The sequence below is a fragment of the Hylobates moloch genome, unplaced genomic scaffold (genome assembly GCF_009828535.3).
Source record: "Hylobates moloch isolate HMO894 unplaced genomic scaffold, HMol_V3 SCAFFOLD_20, whole genome shotgun sequence".
In the NCBI taxonomy this organism is placed as follows: domain Eukaryota; kingdom Metazoa; phylum Chordata; class Mammalia; order Primates; family Hylobatidae; genus Hylobates; species Hylobates moloch.
In genome coordinates, this window is record NW_026652295.1 from 51,339,111 (window position 1) to 51,352,567 (window position 13,457).

At 38.8% G+C, this 13,457-nt stretch overlaps 1 long non-coding RNA gene across 3 annotated transcripts in view; it reads right to left on the reverse strand.

Annotated features, from left to right (window-relative positions):
* LOC116459961 (uncharacterized) overlaps nucleotides 1–13,457 on the reverse strand; it is a 73,304-nt gene that overhangs the window by 25,950 nt on the left and 33,897 nt on the right. Inside the window, exon 4 of one of the 3 annotated variants that reach the window (XR_009211393.1) lies at nucleotides 6,503–6,720. The exons of the other annotated variants lie outside the window; for them this stretch is intronic. This is a non-coding gene — a long non-coding RNA (uncharacterized LOC116459961). Of the gene's footprint in view, nucleotides 1–6,502; nucleotides 6,721–13,457 lie in introns of those variants that run through there. 3 annotated transcript variants of the gene reach the window in all.

A 13,457-nucleotide genomic window follows, 5' to 3' on the forward strand; every position in this document is an offset into this window, starting at 1 on the left:
ATCCCACCTCTAATCACTTGTATCTTAATTATTAATTCCACAAGAGAAAAGATCAAATTGATTTATCTCAAGGTAGTGGAAATATAGGCATCTTTAAAAAAATATTTTTTATTTCAATAGCTTTTGGGGTACAAGTGGTTTTTGGGTACATGGATGAATTATACAGTAGTGAATTCTGAGATTTCAGTGCACTCATCACCTGAGTAGTGTACATTGTACCCAATATGTAGTTTTTTTGTTTTTTTGTTTTTTTGAGATGGAGTCTGGCTCTGTCGCCCAGGCTGGAGTGCAGTGGCGTGATCTCGGCTCACTGCAACCTCCACCTCCCAAGTTCAAGCAATTCTCCTGCCTCAGCCTCCCGAGTAACTGGGACTACAGGCGCCCACCACCACGCCTGGCTAATTTTTTGTATTTTTAGTGGAAATGGGGTTTCACCGTGTTAGCCAGGATGGTCTCGATCTCCTGACCTCGTGATCTGCCCACCTTGGCCTCCCAAAGTGCTGCGATTACAGGCATGAGCCACCGCGCCTGGCCCCCAATATGTAGTTTTTTTATCCCTCACCCCCCACCCAACCTCCCGTTTCTAAGCCTCCAAAGCCCATTATACCACTCTGTATGCCTTTGCATACTCATAGCTTAGCTCCCACTTACAAGTGAGAGTATGCAGTTTTTGATTTTCCATTCCTGAGTCACTTCACTTAGAATAACGGCCTCCGGCTCCATCCAAGTGCTGCAAAAGACATTATTTTGTTCCTTTTATGACTGAGAAGTACTGCATGGTGTATATATATCACATTTTCTTTAATTTTTATTTTTAATTTTTGGGGTACATGTGCAGCATGTGCAGGTTTATTACATAGGTAAACATGTGCAACGGTGGTTTATTGCACCTATCAACCCATCATCTAGGCATTAAGCCCAGCATGAATTAGCTGTTTTTCCTTATGCTCTCCCTCCCCCACTACACCCCCCAGCAGGCCCCAGAGTGTGTTGTTACCCTCCCTGTGTCCACCTGTTCTCATTGTTGAGCTCCCACCTGTAAGTAAGAACATGCGGTGTTTTGTTGTTACTGTGTTAGTTTGCTGAGAATAATGGCTTCCAGCTCTCTCCATGTCCCCAAAAAGGACATGATCTCATTCATTTTTTTTTATGGCTGCATACTATCCCATGGTGTATATGTACCACATTTTCTTTATCTACTCTATGATCGATTGGCATTTGGGTTGATTCCATGTCTTTGCTATTGTGACTAGTGCTGCAATGAACATACACATCCATGTATCTTTGTAATAGAATGGGTTATATTCCTTTCGGTATATTCTCAGTAATGGGATTGCTGGGTCAAATGGTATTTCTGCTTCTAGCTCTTTGAGGAACTGCCACATCATCTTCCACAATGGTTGAACGAATTTACATTACCACCAACGGTATAAAAGTGTTCCTATTTCTCCACAAATATCCACATTTTCTTTATCCACTCGTTGGTTGATGGGCACTTAGGTTGGTTCCAGATCTTTGCAATTGTGAATTATGCTGCAATAAACATACATATGCATGTGTCTCTTTAATATAATAACTTCTTTTCCTTTAGGTAGATACCTGGTAGTGGGATTGCTGGACCAAATGGTAGATCTACTTTTAGTTCTTTAAGAAATCTGTATATTGTTTTCCATAGAGGTTGTACTAATTCACATTCCCACAAGCAGTGTATAAGCATTGCCTTTTCACCACATGCACACCAACATCTATTGTTTTTTGACTTTTTAATAATGGCCATTCTGACTGGGGTAAGGAGGTAGTTCATTGTGATTTTAATTTGCATTTCGCTGATGATTAGTGATGTTGAGAATTTTTTTCATGTTTCTTGGCCATTTGTATATTTTCTTTTGAGAAATGTCTATTCATGTCAGTGCCCATTTTGGATGGAATTATTTCTTTTTTTCTTGCCGATTTATTTGAATCAAATTTGTTGGAGTTCCTTATGGATTCTGAATACTAGTCCTTTGCCATACGCATAGTTTGCAAATATTTTCTCCCATTCTGTGGGTTATCTCTTTACTCTGTTGATAATTTCTTTTGCTGTGCAGGAGCTTTTTAGTTTAAATAGGTCTCATTTGTTTTTGTTGTATTTACTTTTGGGAATTTAGTCATAAATTCTTTGTCTAGATCAGCGTCTAAAAGAGTTTTTTGGAAGTTATCTTTTAGAATTTTTATGGTTTCAGGTCTTAGGTTTAAGTCGTTGATCTGTCTTTAATTGATTTTTGTGTTAGGTGAGAGATAGGGATCCAGTTTCATTCTTCTACATGTGGCTAGCCAGTTTTCCCAGCACTATTAAATAGGGTGTCTTTTCCCCCATTTATGTTTTTGTATGCTTTGTCGAAGATCAGTTGGTTTTAAGTATTTGGCTTTATTTCTGGGTTCTCTATTCTGTTCTATTGGTCTATGTGCCTACTTTTATACTAGTACCATGCTATTTTGGTAACTATAGCCTTGTAGTATAATTTGAAGTCTCGTAATGTGATGTCTCCAGATTTGTGTTCTCTGTTTAGTATTGTTTTGGCTATGTGGACTCTTTTTTTGGTTCCATAGGAATTTTAGGAATTCTTTTTCCAATTCTGGGAACAATGATGTTGATATTTTGATGGGAATTGCACTGAATCTGTAGATTGCTTTGAGCAGTATGGTCATTTTCACACTATTGATTCTCCTGATCCGTGAGCATAGGATGTGTTTCCATTTGTTTTTGCCATCTATGATTTCTTTCAGCAGTGTTTTGTAGTTCTCCTAGTATAGATCTTTTACTTCCTTGGTTAAGTATATTACTAGGTATTTTATTTTATTTTGCAGCTGCTGTAAAGGGGTTGAGTTCTTGATCTGATTCTCAGCTTGGCCGTTGTTGGTGTATAGCAGTACTACCTACCGCTTTGTGTACATTGATTTTGTAACCTGAGACTTTACCACGTATTTAGTAGCTTCTTCCTCACATTTAATTAGTCCAAATGTATAATGTATAATAAAGTCAAAACTGACATTGGCCAAGATCAAAGACCTTCAGAATCCCCTCCTCTGATCATTCTTGCTTTTTGTAGCAATATTAATATTCACTAATTTTTGAGCACCTATTATGTGTGAGGAGTGGGTTGGATGTTTTGCATACATTCTCATTTCTTTTTCACAACAACCGTATAAGACAGACTTTATTAATTTCATTTTCTGGAAAGGAAAACTAATAATTTTCGTTAACTCAGTATCCAAATTTATTTGTACAGAAATCTGAGGCTCACAGAGGCAAAATATATTATCCATGGTCATACAACTGGAATTTGAACCCATGTTTGCCAAACTCTAAGTCCTGTGCTATTTCTGGTACATTTCCTAAATCTTACTGAATATACTCATTGTCCTCATCCTGACATTCTCCTTTTAGGCCATAACCCATATTCTGGCTTCCCTTATTTCAAGTATTTTATGGTAGCATCCCAGAAACCAATGACTCCACATACATTTCTTGGTTTTTACTTTGCCTATCCTCATGCCTAATTCTTACCATCTGATTTTTGTCCTCCTGCTCCAACGTCTGGAGATTAAAATAATATAAAAATGTGGAGTAAATCCTTTGGAAGCTGTTAGATTTATTTAGCACCTAAAAGGTTAACTCCAGTGCCCACGCAGGTGTTGTTGATGGGTGCCAGTCAAAAGCAGCTAATGCTCAAAGAATAAGTCAGTCTTATGAAAACACAGCCAGACCTTTTAGGAACCAGGCCAGGAGCAGTTTCAGCTGTAGACCAAAAGGGATGAAGACTGAGTCCACAGGGAACATTCCAGGAATCACATAAATACCTGAGACTTAGTACCAGGGCATGAGCAGGGCTTGGATCTAGAAGAGCCTGGTACGGCCAGAGGTCATGCTATAAGCATCCAAATAGACAGGGTGTAGGCTGCAAGACACAGTGGGCTAGCTGAGTGTTCTGCCTCTTTCCTAAGGAGTGGCCTGTGGCTACTCGCTATGTTTACACTCAAATGTGCAGAGTCTGAAGCAAAGTATCTAAAGTTAATCTTCAGTGGCTTGGGCTGAGGACTCACTGAAGTCAGCAATCCTTGAATCAGCTCTCTTGAACTTCTATTACGTTCCCTACAGCATTTACCCTACTAGTTTCTAGTCACAGCCTCTCACCCTTTCTAAACAACCCCAGCATGACTTTACTCTGAATTTGGAGATGTTCCATGTGAGCATCAGTTTCCTTCCAGTCCACCTTAGCAAATTCTTCAGCATTTTAATTTTTTAAATTCATCTTCTCCATCCATCCTCATGCCTTCCATCTTGGAACTCACACTTGCTCCACCACTGCTGCTTCCTTCAATGGCATCTTCTCTTACCTGCCTTTTCACTGATCTCCTCTCTCAAGTTCTTTCTATTACTCAGGTCTTTCTTATCCTAAAGTATTTATGTACTTTCAATTTTCTTGCCTATTTGAAGCACTGTTTCCTCATGCCATCTTAAGTTTCTACTTCCTCACCTCCAACTGTCATTCAACCCTTTGCCACTGACTTCTGCTAAAATATCTCCTTTCCAGCTAATCAGGGACATCTAATTGCCAAGACCCTTGTAGAGCTGTGGATCCCCTTGACCACTTCCTTCCACTGGCAACTCTCGCCTCTATGGTGCTGAACCCCCTGGTTCCTCTCCTGTTCCTTCTTTGCTTTGTTTTACTGTCTCCTCTTCCCACAGCCCATATATAGGCAAGTCCTAACATTTGCTTTATCCCTCATGATGGTAAAAGCTTCCACTAATTAAGCCATATACTCTACACATCAATCCAGTTTCAGTGTCCATCATTGACCTACTGAATCCAGCTCTGCCCTTTGAGTTGAGTTTATTTTAATCTGGTTGTCCTGATTGGGTCTCAAGGTGCTCATCGTTTTCTGTATGCCCTCCCTCCTAACCTCAGAGAATAATAGTTATTATAATTATAGTTACTAAGTAATGTGTATATGTTATAGATGTGGTTCTATGTGCTATAGGGTATCTATTGCAATGCCAATGGCATCTCAATGAGGCAGGTGTTTTTATTCTCATTTTATAAATGAGAACACTGAGATCATGATATAACAGGCCTAAGTTCATACAGTGGAGCTGGGATTCAAAGCCAGATCTAACTGCATCAACCCATATTAACTTTTATGCTTTGAGGACAGTTTAAGATAGTAGTTAAACACATGGCAGCTGATGCTAAATTTTCTAGGTCCCATTGTTGGCTTATGTTGAGATACCCTTGCAAGTTTTATTTGATCCTTAAAATCTTTGACAAAACAAGAGAAGCTTTAGGCAACTGAACTTGTATTGACTGTTAGGCTGAGAGAAAGTCAGAACTGCTCCCCTGTGGACTGTCTTTTGGCATTTGAAAGATCCTTCTCCTCCTCCTCTTCCTCTTCCTCCATCTTTTAGCATCTGCACTGGTAGCACGTAGTTATCTGTCAAATATTTGTTGAATGCTGATTATGTCCCAGTCACTGTGCTAGACCCACAATGACATCAACAGTGAACTCTCAGATATAAATAAAACTGCTTTCTGAGAATGGGACAGTGTGAGCCTGAGCCAAATTGCAAAATGACAAAGGCGCTATACCATTTCCCTTCTCCTCTCATTATCCTTTCGGCATGGACCCCACCCCTCTTCCAAAAGCCTAGGCCTTTGTTGCCACTCCCTAGATTTCTGAAGCAAACAGCATGTTAGCTGGAAAGAGGCATTGGATCAGGGCTCAGGAGACCTTTCCTGATACTGCCACTGTATTTATTTGGTCAAATCGCTCTATCACAAAGAATTTCAGTGTTCTCTGCTATAAATGTGAAGTTTTGTTGAGGCTGCCTGGAAGACAGCACTAACCTTCATCACTGAAGAAGTATCTTAGGCCCTTGGATAAACATTTTAGAGGGAATCTCTAAAATAAGCTAGTTTTAATGGTAGTCAAATTGCTATTAAATTTAGGTTTCCAAAATATTTTACTATTGTTAAACTAAGGTTTTCAAAAATATTTTACTCTTCAAAGCAAATTAACAGAATGTGAGTATTACGGCATAATGGCACAAATTTTCATTTTTTCTCAATTTGTTTCTGGCATTTTAAAGGCACCCGTTGTGGATAATTGGCATTGTTTAGTTTATTATACAGAATAAAGGCATTCTCTTCTCCATGTCCCCTTTAGTTGATTAAACTCATTGGGAATCACTTTGGATAACCCTTTAGAAAAATAAGTTAGATTAAAAACTTTTATTTCTATTATACATTTATGAAAGTAAGGCAGAGACATTGTGAGACTTTCAAAGGAAAGAATGAAACAATAAAATGTATGCTACAAATTGAACACAATCCATATCAATACTTTCTCAATTTGGGCAGTGAATCTCAACTGGGACAGTTTTGCACCCCCCTCCCCTGCCCACTCTACCCCAAAGGACATATGGTAATATCTGGAGATATTTTTGATTGTCACAACTTGGCAACTTGAGGACGGCTGTTACTGGCATTTAGTGGGTAGAGGCAGGAGCGCTGCCAAGCATCCTGCAATGCACGGGACCCCTCCACTCCCCAAGAGTCATCCAGTCCAAAATGCTAATAGTGCCAAGGTTGAAAACCCTTGACTTAGAGACACAGCCAGGGTGGTTCAAACCTGTCTTCTAGTTGCTAAACTGGAACGCTTCATGGGTATATGAACTGAATTCTGCTAAAAACAAACAAAAATAAAAATCATTATGGAGTTTCTCTAAATTTCATAGGGATAGAGTTGGTGGCATTCCACTGATGGCAATGTAATCACCACTTCTGTCTTTATTTTGGCGTGCAGAGCTTAATTATCTGCAACAGCACCCATGGTGAGAAAAGGAAGTTGTCATGATGGTACCAGAAGAAATAACCACCCCCAAGTCCTGGAAAAGTTTTAACAAAAGTGGTAGTCAGGAGAAATGGAAGGAGGTAACTGTCACCCTCTTTCTAAAACAACTGAGCCCTCCTGGAGGCAACTGCCTTCAGCCATGCTGTGTCAAAAGGACCTTGTCAAGTAAAGGCTGTAATTGCCAACAATTTCCCTGGGAAAAAGGGAAAGAAAAAAACTGAAAAGTTTCTGTCACTCTGCGAATTGCTTTAACACAAAGCACAAAGGGTGGGTGGATGTGACAGCTTTTAAGCAGACAGTTGCTCTAGGTGAGCCAGCAAGAGTGACCCTGCAGATGTTTAATGAGCCCAGTGGAATGAGTTCACTTTGCTCCCCCCTCCACTAGCTGTAAACTGTTCTCACCAAGAAGTACTGACTCAGGGTACAAATATTTTTGAGTAAGATGTGCAATTTCTCTTGGTTGCCTATAAATACATTGTAAAATGTATAGCATTGCAGAATTATAGTCTGTTAGAAACATAAAAAGATAAAGAAATTAATGTTAAAAGATAAAGAAATTAAGGATACTATTTATTCCTACATGAGACACAAGAGACAAGAGCCTAATACATGGAGAGTGCATGAAACATCAGGGACCTTAGAGTCAGGAAACGATAGGTACCTTCTCTTTCTTCCTCCACACCAGAAAATACCCCAAATTGTTGACAGTGTTGCCTCAATGCTTTTCAAGTAGGTGATAAAGGATTATAGGTAAGAAGCTAAGAATGGGGGAAATATGTCTAGTGGGACAGAGTCTTGGGGAAGGGAGCACATCTAGGGAAGAGATCAGACTCTGGAATGGCTTCCAGATGCTGATTTTCACGGTTCCAAGTGAGTGCCCAGAGACAGGGGTACATAAATTCCAGCCACTATCCCAAATGTGACTGTGAACACCAGAAAAGGGGCCCCGTCCTCAAAACGCTTTCCCATTGTTTTTCAGAAAACTGTCATAATTTTATTGTAAGTTTACAGTGACTGCTATGTCAAGGGCACGCCATCCCCAAAGTTATGCAAAGCACAGTCTTCAAAACCACAAAGGGGCAGCTCTGGTGAAGACAGCAATGATCAGAAAGGCTGAAGTTTTAAAATTCAGTGATCGTAGTTCATCTCCAGTAAATGAGGGAAAGCTCTTCTTCACAGAAGAATGCCAGCTAACAAATTTAGGAGGAAAAATAGGACTACAAAATCATTTTTGCTCCTCCCATTGAAATATAACTGATGCAGATAAGAATCATCAATGAATGCTAAAACTATGAAGTGGAGAAGAGAATATTAATGTGGTACCTGAATCACCCTACAAATTACTTATTTTTAAAAAAGAAACAAATATGTCTTTACAATGGAGAAATCTGGTGGCCACCACTTTATTCAAGGAACCACATTTAGCATCACCAATCTCCTGTGGTCGTAAAATGAAGTACACGGCATCACCACCTTTGGAATATGCTTAACAAAAATGTTTAACCTGAATCTAATCAAGCCTTGTTTTATTCCATTTGTGCTGCCTGTAACAAAATATCTGAGATTGGGTAATGTGTGACAAAAGATATATATGTCTCACAGTTCTGGGGGCTAGAAGTCCAAGATCAAGGTGCTGGCAGTTTCAGTGTCTACTGAGGGCCTAGTTTCTGCTTTCAATCTGGCACTATTGCTGCATCCTCCGGAGGGAACATATGCTGTGTTACTACATGGCAAAAGACATGGAAGGGTAACAGGGACTAAGAGCTCTTTAGGCTGGGTGCGGTGGCTGGCAGGGCGCAGTGGCTCACGCCTGTAATCCCAGCACTTTGGGAAGCTGAGGTGGGCGGATCATCGGGTCAGGAGTTCAAGGACAGCCTGGCCAACATAGTGAAACCCGGTCTCTACTAAAAATACAAAAAATTAGGCAGGCGTGGTGGCGGGCACCTGTAATCCTAGCTACTTGGGAGGCTGAGGCAGGAGAATTGCTTAAACTCCGGAGGCAGAGGTTGTAGCGAGCTGAGATCGCACCACTGCACACCAGCCAGGGCAACAGTGCGAGACTCTGTCTCAAAAAAAAGTCTCACCTCTAATATTATCACAATGGTGATTAAGCTTCTACATATAAATTTTGAAGGAACACATTCAGTCCACAGCAAGCCTTTATACCTAACTTCATTTCTATATAAAATACAAAAGAAAGATACAGAAACAAGTAAAATAACACCATGAGAAAAAGTTAGGTAGATTCAGAATGTAGGTCTGGTCTCTGACAAAGTCATTGTCATAGAATAACAATAACAAATTAACTTCTTTGTTGCCCCAAATTACAGAACATATTAATATGTTTCTGCAGTAGTGATGGGTGAATGGCAACACCAATATTGAAAGTTCCCCTGGCCAAATATTACAGATCCTTATATATTTGATAATCATTTTTCAGATTACTTTTTCTTTTTTCTACATTAATGAAACATTTTATCAAAATATACTTACTCTGGTAAAAAATGTTTATCATTTAATATAAAAGTTTATAATAAAGTACAGCAATTTTTGCACTTATCAGTCCCTACTTTCCCAAAACAGTCACCTTTAGCAATTTTGGCTATGTTTTAAAAATAAATATTGTCATAGCTCTAAATACTGTGTTTATACTACAGTTTCTCAGTTTGTCAATTTGAAAAAAGCTAACTTCTGCTACAAGCAAGGATTTTATTCATCTATATTCCCATCTCATCTATCCTTAATAGTTACATCATTTTTAGTTAAATTAATAAAGAATAATTTCATGTAAATGTCATTGCAGAACCAAGTGGTATCCTATGATTACACTCTTTCTTGTATGCCAACAAGTTTCTTCTCATCTTTTTAGGTATCTTTCATTTTCCAGTATCATCTCTATAACAATCACTCAGTTTTATTGGTCATTTTTTGTTTATTTCTTCCTTGTTCTTGTTTTTCAAAAGCAAATATTTATCTAGTACCATTTTTTTTTTTTTCGGTGAGACTCTCACAGAGCCCGCTGCCCTGCTCTAACCACTCCCTGCTCATTTCTAGGTCTGCTTTATGAGATGTTCCTTGAGGATCTTCTACATTCTTGTTTTTTACTTTTGTGGTGTACTATTTTGTTTCGTGCAGCATATTTTCTGGAAATTTCCTAAGACAGGAAAGAATTTCTGAGGCTTTGTATGTTGGAAAATGTCTTGTTATCCCCATACTTGAATAATAGTCTTGCTGAATGCAGACCAGGAGATAAGAAACCATATCCTTTCATCTTTGGAAGGTTAATTTTCAGATTTTATGATACAAAGGTATAGAAATATAGTTGATTTTTGTATACTGGTCTTGTATCCTGCAACCTTGCTGAACTTATTAGTTCCAATAGTTCTTTAGTGAATTCCTTAGGATTACCTATATACAAGATCACACCATCTACAAATAGAGATAATTTTGCTTCTTCCTTTCCAATATGGATACATTATATTTCTTCTTCTTGTCTAATTGCTCTGGCTAGAACCTCCAGTATGATGTTGAATAGAAGTGGCCCACAAGAGTAGACCTTCTTATTTTGTTCCTAATCTTAGGGGGAAAGCATCTATTCTTTCACCATTGAGTATGACGTTTTCAGTGTTTTTTTTTTTTTTTTTTTTTTTTTAAATAGATGCCCTTTATTAGGTTGAGGAAGTTCTCTTTTATCCCAAGTTTAAGTATTTTTATCATGAAAATGTGTTGCATTTTGAGGCTGGGCGCGGTGGCTCACGCTTGTAATCCCAGCACTTTGGGAGGCCGAGGCGGGTGGATCACGAGATCAGGAGATCGAGACCACGGTGAAACCCCGTCTCTACTAAAAAATACAAAAAATTAGCCGGGCGTGGTGGCGGGCGCCTGTAGTCCCAGCTACTCGGAGAGGCTGAGGCAGGAGAATGGCGTGAACCCGGGAGGCGGAGCTTGCAGTGAGCCGAGATTGCGCCACTGCACTCTAGCCTGGGCGACAGAGCGAGACTCCATCACAAAAAAAAAAAAAAAAAAAAAAAAAAGAAAATGTGTTGCATTTTGCAAATGCTTTTCCTGTATCTACTGAGATGATCATGTGGTTTTAATTATTCCATTGATATGGTATATTACATTAATTGATTTTTGGATGTTAAAACAACTTTGCATTCCTGGAATAAGAAGTCCCACTTGGTCATGGTACAGAATTCTTTTTACACGTTGCTTTACATATGTATAATTATTTTACATTATTTTAATATATAGATTTATTTTTATATGCTTATACATTGTTTTTTAATGTCTTTTTATAGATTTGCTAGTATTTTGTTGAGCATTTTTAAATTCATGCTCCTAAGAGATATTTGTCTATGGTTTTCTTCTGTTGTCTTTATCTGTTTTTGATATCAGTGTAAAACCAGCCTCAGAAATGAGTTGGAAAATAATGTCCTGCCCCTCTGGGAATATAACCCTCTGACTGCAACCTTGTGGGAGAGGAAACTTGTATTCTTGGCTGAACGTGTCTGAAGTGAAGCTTCCATCTCACTGGGTGGGAAGAGGAGAGGGTGAGCCTTAAATCAAGTACCACAGGCTTTCTGTTCTTATGGAGTTTCAGTAGGTTTTCTTGAATAACTATTTCTTCATTTGCTGTATGGCCTTAGGATAATTTCCAGAGATTTTTAAATGGTTGGGTTTTTTACAAAAAATATTATTTTCGGCAGTTTTGCTGGGCAGCTGGTCTATAGAATATTTTATATTGTCATTGTCAGAAGTGGAATTCCAGTTATCTTATTTTCTTATCTCCTCTAATGTATTTCTTTTCCAGTAACCTTAGTTGCTCTGTTTAATATTAGGGGCATTCCTGAAATGTCATGTGATCCTTGGTTGTCCCTTCATATTTAAACTGAGGCATTGTGTTAGTCCATTCAGGCTGCTGCAACAAAATACCTGATATTAGATAATTTCTAAACCACCAACATTTTTTGCTCAAGGTTGTGGAGCCTAAGAAGTCCCAGATCAAGGCACAAGCAGATTCAGTATCTGGTGACACATCATATAATAGATTGTAGAAGGGTGCTAATCCCATTTATGAGGCCTCCACATTCATGAACTAGTTACCTCCCAAGGCCCCAGCTCCTAATACTATGACCTTAGTGGTTAAGATTTCAACATATGAATTTTGGGGGACACATACATTCAAACCATAGCACACTGGAATGCTAACTGCTCTGTAGGAAGGCAGAAGGGTACATCATATTTTTATAAAATAATTTCTATTCATACTTGCTTATCTCTTTGACTACATTGTTCATATATTAATCAACCTTCTGTCTGTATATATGCACAGAAAGATGTCTATAATGATATTTGCTAATTGCTAATGCTGGCTGTTTCTGTATGGTAGGAATTGGGATGCTTTATTACTTTTTTCTTAATTTTTTTTATTGTTTGACATTTTAAATAGGCACATATTTAAAAAAAGTAATTACAATGCAAAAGCAAAACTCAACCAACCAACAGAACCAACCAAGCAATCAATCAGGGCTGAGACTAAAGTGAGGTAAGTCAGGTACCAAGGGTACGAAATTTTTTTTTTTTTTTTTTTTTTTTTTTATTATACTTTAGGGTTTTAGGGTACATGTGCACAATGTGACAATGTGCAGGTTTGTTACATATGTATCCATGTGCCATGTTGATTTCCTGCACCCATTAACTCGTCCTTTAGCATTAGGTGTATCTCCTAATGCTGTCCCTCCCCCCTCCCCCCACCCCACAACAGTCCCCGGAGTGTGATGTTCCCCTTCCTGTGTCCATGAGTTCTCATTGTTCAATTCCCACCTATGAGTGAGAACATGCGGTGTTTGGTTTTTTGTCCTTGCGATAGTTTACTGAGAATGATGTTTTCCAGTTTCATCCATGTCCCTACAAAGGACACGAACTCATCATTTTTTATGGCTGCATAGTATTCCATGGTGTATATGTGCCACATTTTCTTAATCCAGTCTATCGTTGTTGGACATTTGGGTTGGTTCCAACTCTTTGCTATTGTGAATAGTGCCACAATAAACATACGTGTGCATGTGTCTTTATAGCAGCATGATTTATAGTACTTTGGGTATATACCCAGTAATGGGATGGCTGGGTCAAATGGTATTTCTAGTTCGAGATCCCTGAGGAATCGCCACACTGACTTCCACAATGGTTGAACTAGTTTACAGTCCCACCAACAGTGTAAAAGTGTTCCTATTTCTCCACATCCTCTCCAGCACCTGTTGTTTCCTGATTTTTTAATGATGGCCATTCTAACTGGTGTGAGATGGTATCTCACCGTGGTTTTGATTTGCATTTCTCTGATGGCCAGTGATGATGAGCATTTCTTCATGTGTTTTTCGGCTGCATAAATGTCTTCTTTTGAGAAGTGTCAGTTCATGTCCTCTGCCCACTTTTTGATGGGGTTGTTTGTTTTTTTCTTGTAAATTTGTTTGAGTTCATTGTAGATTCTGGATATTAGCCCTTTGTCAGATGAGTAGGTTGCAAAAATTTTCTCCCATTCTGTAGGTTGCCTGTTCACTCTGATG